General features: G+C 37.5%; 1 long non-coding RNA gene and 1 other non-coding gene across 2 annotated transcripts; one reads left to right on the forward strand and one right to left on the reverse strand.

Annotated features, from left to right (window-relative positions):
* Positions 1–1,257: 1,257 nt before the first annotated feature.
* On the forward strand, positions 1,258–2,722 carry LOC112494141. The gene is made up of 4 exons (XR_003059302.1): positions 1,258–1,332; positions 1,436–1,598; positions 2,057–2,426; positions 2,524–2,722. It is a non-coding gene; the product is annotated as an uncharacterized LOC112494141 (long non-coding RNA).
* A 4,831-nt stretch (positions 2,723–7,553) lies between these two features.
* Trnas-gcu lies at positions 7,554–7,635 on the reverse strand. Its single transcript has one exon. It is a non-coding gene; the product is annotated as a tRNA-Ser (tRNA).
* Positions 7,636–9,014: the final 1,379 nt, after the last annotated feature.

Below are 9,014 nucleotides of genomic sequence, written 5' to 3' on the forward strand. Positions count from 1 at the left end.
GTAAAGGCTCTTAAGGGTGAGTCCCAACACGAGTGGGACTCGTGCCTTCTTGAAATAATTTTTGACGTTTGTATTTTCTAAGGGTACATTTTTGGCTGGGATACACACGTGACTAGGGGTAGCAGCTGGTCCAGCCTTACGACTGTACATAAGTTGAAATTTGAGAAGCGGAGAATTGACGCCTAGAGAAAATTGGACGATCAGGAGTCTTGGAAATTTCGAAAAATTTTGAGATGCATTTTTGAGAAAAAAATGTCAAGTGCCACAACGTAAAATCGAAAATTATATGTATGACAAGATTTATAGAATGATTTAATGACTTTTTTTGCGTTTTATTTGTTCTAGAATAAACTGAGTTTCAAAAATTCTTATACGCCATCTTCACTATCGTATTCAGGACGTGAACGACGATTGGCATTATATTCCGATAAATCAGAACCTCGGTAAGAACCTTCTCGTCACGTTTTCCGGCTTCTTTCAGTTCCGGTTCTTTTTCTATCCGTTACTGGAATAAGTACGGCCCTTTCATCCCCTTGCATCAAGGGCTCCAGAACTTTTCCGCATTCTTGCTTTTGACAGCTGTTTCGAGCTCGGAGATCCTTCCTTCCCTGAACCAAAAAAAATCAATACGATTCGTATTTAAGAAACAAAAATTTTCCAAAGCTTCAAGTACACGATAAAAATTTGCAGTCGATCAAGGTTAAAATTACAAAAATATCCGTCCAATCTCCACAATTTATTTTAAATCAGATCCATAGGATTTCAGGTTGGTTCATTCGATGCCATGATCGTTTGCAACGCTTCAATAGAAACGATACTTAAGATGCTTTCTAAATCCCTGGTAGGGTCCATATACATGTACATAGATGGGACATGCCAGACAACCGATGGCCGCACAGTAGCGGAAGAAGGAGGTCCCGGTACCTGAAAGCCAAAGGGTACACGAAGCAGAAAGTAAAGGGTAAGCCAGGGTCCATTAATGTGGTTATACCTATATACATACGTATCAGACTTCAGGGTGTTTGCCAGAGCATGCAGATCACTCTCCCGTGTAATTGGATGCAGTGCACTAGTAAACCTATTTCGAACGCATTCCGGAACGTAAAACTTTGCGGCCACAGGGTACATAGACCCATCTTAGAGACACCGAAATTTGCCACCAATTTATCAACGGCCCCCTAGTAGCCATGGTTGTTCGGATAAACGCCAGATGGCGCTGATCGACAACGTTAAAGATTTCACGTCGCGTTCGCCTACCTGAGTTTGCATGATCGTAGCAGCTGGCGTCAATGTGAAAAATAAAAATCACTCGGAATAACCCAAGTGAAAAAGGTGAAAGAGACAAATAGTTATTTCAAGACGTTTTAAAATTTACATTTTAAACGTATACGGGATTTAAGCATTCCTTGTAAGTGTTCCCCGGTTTTTTTTATAGGTTAGAGAAATCCACTCGATAGAAAATCAATGTAAGGAATTCAGTGGCAGGTGCATCTTTCGAAAGACCTCAAGGTATATCCCAGTAGAAACCAAAGGATACTTCATGTCGCATATTCTTGTTTTTCTCAACATCTTGAACCATCTCACCTGCCGATCACGTGGTAAGCTTGAGTAACTTGATTTTACATATTTATTTTTAAAAGTAAAAAAACCCAGTTCGAAGCACACGTTAGGATAAGACATTACCGCAAAAGATCTTTATTGGTTTTCTACATTCTAAAGTCTATTACCTAAAGTCTAATACTAACCTATAATTGGCCCACGTCAGTTTCACATTCAGGCGACTTTTATAAGCAGATGGTCCCTCAAAGTGGAACTGACATTACGATTATAATTGGTATGTGAAATCTTCACGTGGATTTATGATCGACCGATACAAATCTCATCTTGATAAATGGCAAGTATGTTGCATTAAAGTTATAGGGGTACCTTACAATGTGTACAATTATGACTTTTTAAAATTTTATCCACGTGTCCTTGCATTACAATAATTCTTTTATTTTTAATTTCTTTGGCATGAAAACTTTTCTTTTAATATACACCTTGATTTCTCTTCAAGCCTGCAGGTATCTTACAATTTTACAACACTGTATACATATAAATAATAACTTCTTAATGATCGACAATCTTAAAAGCTGCAACATTGAACGAGCACGAGCGGGTAATTTGCATACTCGTATAGGGAAGTGATAAATAAGTAGAAAAAAAAGGTTTTTCAAAGCTTATAACACTACCTGACATATTAAACCTGCACATGGACAAGGTACAAAATTAATGGCGGACACAAGAGCCCAGAAGGATTTACACGAATGTGGACATTTTTCGCAATAGTGGATTTCGGCACTGCTCGTTTTTCGCACGGTGCTTCAATTCATCGTCGATTCGCTAGTAAAATTTAAATTTCCCCAATGAATTTGCAACGTGTTAAGGTCTGTATTTTATTGTTTAATTGCATTTTCATTGGAGAAAATTTTATATTTTTTTTTTCTGTTAGATATTGAATTTCCTATTTTAATTTCGTTACAGATCCACTCGATATTCATTCCGTTTAGTTTTTCTTTGTCTATTGAAATCACATAGACAATCAGGTGGGAAACGCAGCCTAAATTCGATACCGGTTGAGGCATTGACGCGATAATGGAAATTGATCGTTTGTCGGCGTGATATTATGCAACGCGAGATTGGCCAGACGCGTTGCATAATTTATACGAATGCCAACCAAACATTCTGTGAACTTGATCCTTGTAACGCCTATATAGGACGTTTCAAAGGATTTTCCTCAAAATAATTAATGATTGAGTATCAATTACCTGTTCATTGAAAAGAAAATATTTCACGTAAATAAATAAAAGTATTGTCTACTTTTTAAATTGTGTACAGTCACACTTAAAATGTTGATCGATCGACTTTGTTCTGGTACTCATAGCCAGGTACTTTTGTAACGACCAGTACTCCGTCGCTCTACTCGTTATTTTGACATGAAATTCCAAATATTATTTCAGCCGATTCCCTATGGGCTGTTATAGCTTGCTTGTTTATGAAAATAAGATTTTATTGACATTCTGCAATAATTGTTTATTTATCATAGTGATCGATGCATTAGTTGACTAATACATGTCAAGGGTATACTGAGCATAAGAGGATATTTATGAAATTTTGGATTCAATCCAAAAATACGTAAGTCACATCCTCATAGACACGGCTGAATCCGAAATTAGCATTTTGTTTTTTTTGCAATTTTTTTAAGTGAAATTTTTACTCTTTTTTTTGCTTTATTTCACCTTTACCCCTCTCTTTTTACAATTCAATTCTTCCCTTCGCCACATTATACACTTTGGCATCCAGCTTTTCCGCATATGACAAAAAATTTCTCTGAGACCGCGGGGATTCCCCAAATCCCCACGGCAGCGTCTGGGGATTATTTATTCGTGGAATCTCCCCTAGGGAATCTCAAGAGGAGAAGACGCTTCATGAAAATCATGTAAATCCGGAAATCTACATAAATCCCATGCAAGCACTAACGTTGCAGCCTCGATGTAAAGGATTGTAGAGAAGAAAAAAAATATCGTGCGGAAATTTTGATAAGGAAAATTCTTTTTCGCTTTATCTTCTAGTGCATTTTCGGGCTTACCATCTGCAACGCTCTTCCTGATATTTTTCAGCTTCTTGATTTTTCTCACTTATTCTCTCCCTTTGTTTCCGCTTATCCGCGTCCCTCGTATCGTGCAAAATTCGATACGGCATTTTTACCTATTTCCGTCTTGTGCATCGTGTCGAAACGCATTGCCACATCCGAGAGACGAATAGTGCATTTGAAAAATGCAACGAAACGCAACACGATAGATGCATTACATGTCTATAAAAATCAGAAAATTCCCTAAATCTGTCAGTATCCATTAGGTCGTTATCCCTTATAAAATTTGTAGGTGAAATAAAGCTGTATTTTTTGGTTTAAATTCCAAGTATAAATTATTTTTGAAAAATATTTTTTAATTTTTTTTTTTCTTAAAATTTCCACAGAAATATTTGATTCCACCCAACGCGACCCGTCCTCTTTTAATACCCACCTTTAAGCCAGTATATTCTGCCAGGATGCGCCGATGCACCCATTGTATCAGGAAAGCAGTACTTGGGTTCACAGTTGGGTGCAGCATGGTGCATCCAGTGCATTCTGCCGGCGGCGTTCAACGTTTTTCGATTGAATCGTTGGGAATACGATACTGCCAGTCCTCCACTTTCAATTAACAATAATACAAACACTGCTTGTAGCTGAATGATTAAAATTTTTTTTTCCTATAATGCACTTTTTATATCGTATCCAGGTAAAATTGTGATTTACGTACTACTCACAAAAATATTTTAATGACTTCGTAGTAGCGAATTTTTAAATGAAATTTTAAAAAAGTCTCGCGGATTCCCGCACTCTTATTCCGATTCCGCTGGCAGCCGCGCCAAATCGCCTCACGATCCTTACGCACTCGTAGATCGTATACAAGCCGCTGCCGCACTTAGGCTGAATGATGGCGCTACTATTAAGCAGTCACTACATCGGCGATTGATTTTCCAGTGTTGATTTCCAATTTTCCTTCATTTTCTTTTGTGCTTTTCAGTCGCACTGGCAATACTTGGCAATGACCCAATCCGCATGTCTATTTAGAATTTATTGGGATAATTAATCTGAACGCTCAACTATAAGGACTAACGAAATATTTGGATTTTTTTTCGCCTTGGCACCTTATGCCTCGGCAAGAAAGTCATTTTCAAAATATTCCCTCTGGCTTGCGCTTGAATAAAAATTCAAATTACACTAATATTAGGCAGCTGCACTCGATAAGTAATATTATTCTCGCAACCTAGCAGATGTTCGACTATATTGATAAATATCTCAGGAACGAAGGGTTAGTTAAACCCTTTTTCTAAAACGAGAAAGGAAGAAAAAAAATATCCAACTAGTACCACCTAAAAAAAAAAAATAGTGGTCAACGGTTTCCGTTGGTAACGTGACTGTCAGAATTTCATGTGACGGAATTATATAATTGGTTATATATTCATATACTTAATACACGTATAATAATTATTGACACTCTGTAGCGAAAAAAAAAAAAATTTAATAAAAATTGACGTAACACGACACATAATATCAGGGTCGGCGTAACGAGAACCGATTGAATATTGCAATTTTTGTTTTTACGTTTTTCAATTTTTTTTAGCAAGGTGTCCAATCACCTGCCACCTGCCCGTCCAAAACTCGAGGACAACCTGCCAGCTGTACGCAAGTAGATAAATAGTTTCGTTATACCTGAATTTCTCAAAAATGCTATAATGCACATTTTTCCCCCAAAAAAAGTTTACAAAAAAATGTTTGCACTCCAACCCTCGTTATACTTGCCCGTAACGCAGATATGAAATAATTTATAAATCTAAAAATCACAAAACGTACCTGTCAATTATACGTTATCGATTTTTGACAGGTGTCAATTATCGTTATATCAATAGACTCGATCTGTCAATATCGACGCCTGGAATTCGAAAGGGGTCGAGGTACAGAAACTCAAGGTAGAAAGAGAACTGAAATAAGCGAATGCAAGGGAAGGGAATTGCAACGTGGGGAAAGGAAAGGATTCTAGGGAAAAAAAAAAGAAGAAGTTAGGGAAGTTGAAGTGGGAGGTGGGGGGAGGGGGAAGGGGTCAGCCGGCAGCAGCTGCCATTACTGATTCTCGTTTTTTTGTCGCTTCGATTACCACATCAATTTTCGTATCTCCCCCACTTTCGGTGCATCTGCAATCTTCGACAGGAGTCCAAGTGACGCGTGGCAGAAGACAAGAAAATCAGCTAATTTCTAAAATTCCTTCCTTATTTTTTTAATTTTATTATATTTTTACGAGAAACGGTGTGACGATATATATATAATAAATAATAATAATTTTTACGAATTACGGTGTGAATCAATGAGCATTCAATGAATTTGTAGAGCCTAATGGAAGGGTAGATCAATTTTTTAATTGAATTAATCGAATCAAGCTAATTCGTTACGGATTAATGATACGTATCGATACTATTTACGTCATCCCGTATGCGCAGAGAATGCACAGGAAGTGCAGCCAGCCCAGGCCAATGACTTCCTTCCCGGTTTTACTTCCTCCATTGGTACGTGATATTATTTTATTAGGAATGGCTCCAATGAGTGGACGAAGCTCGGCAGCTTCATTGATCAGACTTTTTGCTCGACCTGTACTTCGACGTTGCCTGTACAATAAGGTCACAAGGTACTAAGGCATTACAACAGCGTAGAGACATACGTCATTTGCTTTGACGAATGAAAGGTGGTGATGAAAAATAACTTTGAAAAACTATATAGCTACGTTTTTTAAATTTTTTCCTAAAAAATATGGATTTTGATGATTGCAGTTTTTTTTTTAATCAAAAATACTGTGACCGAATGCACGTGCAGGAAACTGTATGCAATTCTGTAATATGCTTTGCATTGGCTGCACCGGTGCATCCTACAAGGGATTCTCAAAAGTGCATTCATAACTGATTTTGGATATTTGATAAAAAAAATTTTTGTTTACAATAAACGTATGAGGTATGATAAATAATACACGTGACCTGGAGAAAAGTGCATTGGCCAAGTGACAATGCACTTGGGAAATGCATCGGTTGCATCTTTCACGTTTGACACCTTGCAGGTACCAAGAATGCATCTCTACTTTCTTACATTCACTCGCCTCCTCGACTGGACGAACCCATCGTTCTTCTCTTAATATCTTTCTTTCTTTCTGTCATCGCTCCTTTTTTTTCTCTTTTTTTTTCTCTTGGCAGCAGAGCGAAACCTCAAGCGAGGACAAAAAGAATGAAATGCAATCTTTGTCGCTGGCTTTGTGATGTAGGTCAGTGATCTTTGTACTATTCTCATGTTCCTGCTTTTCAATTTATTTAAACCCCTCTCCCTCTCCCCTCCCACTACAACCCCCTCCGTCCCGTGAACCGCAGGTTAGAAAGTTTCAATATTTTATTAATATTCGATTTTTATTGCAGTCGACTGTATAGATATGTGCTTTTAATTAAATTAATAATTAACAAGAGGGAATAATTACAGGTTTTTTTTTATTTTGAGGGAATCTGTCGACAAATAAAATATCATTGAACCAGTTATACTAAAATCTAACTGTGTCAACGTATATCGTGCTGGAAATTACTAATCGATATATTGATTCTTTCCTGTACCTGGCGCCGCATACTATTTTATTCTATTGAATAAGAATATGAAAAATCGCGCCGAACCATGGGGGGTACATTGATTAAACTGTTTGGTTAATAAAAAAAAAGAAGAAAATGGGTAAATCGTATCTTTCAGGGTTCCTCAACATTTTTATATATGGAGAATAAACATTTTGAGTAAGCAGATATTAGATTTTTTTTTTTAGTGCAATAATAACAAATTTATCTAAAGCTCTCGTAAGCTCTAATAATAATTTTAATATGCGTAAATCCGTTAGGCAGATAATTCAAAATATTTTTTGACTCTTTTTTTATTATTAAAAATAAAATATAATCGACGAGGATGGGATTCGAACCCACGCGTGCAGAGCACATTGGATTAGCAGTCCAACGCCTTAACCTCTCGGCCACCTCGTCGGTTGACCTTTGTACCTAAAATTTTGCACGGCAGGGGGTGTGGGGTGGGGTTGGGGGGTAACTACCCCCAAGCATAAAAAATTCAAAGGATAATTTCAAAAAATATTATCCACTCGAAAAATAAAAATAATATTTCTCTCCCTTATCAACGATACCAGTTGTTCGTACTTATTCCCGTAATTACTTCAGCATTGTCTGCATGTACGTACAAAGGGATGCTCTTACGGGTTCTGCGAATAATGTCCAGAAAACGCAACTAATCCTGGAATTGCTCGTATTAGTGGAATTGTCCAAGGGGATGTTTTACAGGGGGTCCGAAAGGTTTCCTGGGGTTAGTTCGGTATAGCAATACCAGTAATAATCAAGCAGAGTGTAGATACAGCCCAGCCAAGAGGAAAGAGTCAGGATAAATAGAAGTACGAGGAGTTTGCGGCTCGTAAAGGTTGTTGATCTTACTATAGCGTACTAGTGGAGCGATACTACTAGCCCACTAGTATCGGTACTTAGTAGCAATGGTAATAGTAGTAGTATCCAACAACCTAGCTGCAATATTGTCACCGTTACCAGCGGCAATATAACACTGTAATACATTGCAGTCACAGCGAAGCATAGAAAGAGTGGTGCAATTTCCGAGAAACTCAAATTGCGCGCCTTCCCGGTAACGTATCGATCCATTCGTATTTTCATTTTCCACACCTTTATTCACTTTCTTTCTTTTCTTTTTTTCCCCTTGTCGTACTCTCGACGCGCGAGAATACGGAGCTGCCATAACTATTTTCCGTGGTGTACCGATCGAGGCGACAGTGGCGCCGCGCGTCGGCGACTTGTAGAACTATTTTTCTTCTCACCGAGTTTCCTATCTGTGTATGTACATGCTAATAGGTATAAAAAGAATGTTTGTGTCTTGATATCGTGTAAGTAAAATATAAGGCTTATTCTTTATTAAATTAATAAGGTTTTTTGGAGGGTCAGCCAAGCCAACCTAATCTATAATAATGTAAGGTAATAAATAATACTTATGGTTATGTGACACTGAGTCATTTTCACTTAGAGGATAATTTTTCTTCTGTTCACTAGACCCGATTCTTTCGCAGTGCTGCCAACTTTTCGCGAGCCATTCCTTTCGCGTAATCCTCGTTGTGTTTCGCTTCTGTAAAGATTTCCGTGTTATTCTCAGTGGCTTCCTCTTGCGGACAGAAGCGTTATACAAATTGAGGGCGCGACGAGAATTTCAATCTGAAAAGCCATGAGTCGCAAATTCGAATTTGGACGTGGGAAAAAAGGACTTTTCGATTAGCTCTTTCTTTTTTATCTTTTGGGGTTTCTATTTTTTTTTTTTTTTTTTTTTTTTTTTTTTTTTTTTTTTTTTTTTTTTTTTT

Source organism: Cephus cinctus, unplaced genomic scaffold (assembly GCF_000341935.2).
Source record: "Cephus cinctus unplaced genomic scaffold, Ccin1 Ccin1_scaffold0307, whole genome shotgun sequence".
In the NCBI taxonomy this organism is placed as follows: domain Eukaryota; kingdom Metazoa; phylum Arthropoda; class Insecta; order Hymenoptera; family Cephidae; genus Cephus; species Cephus cinctus.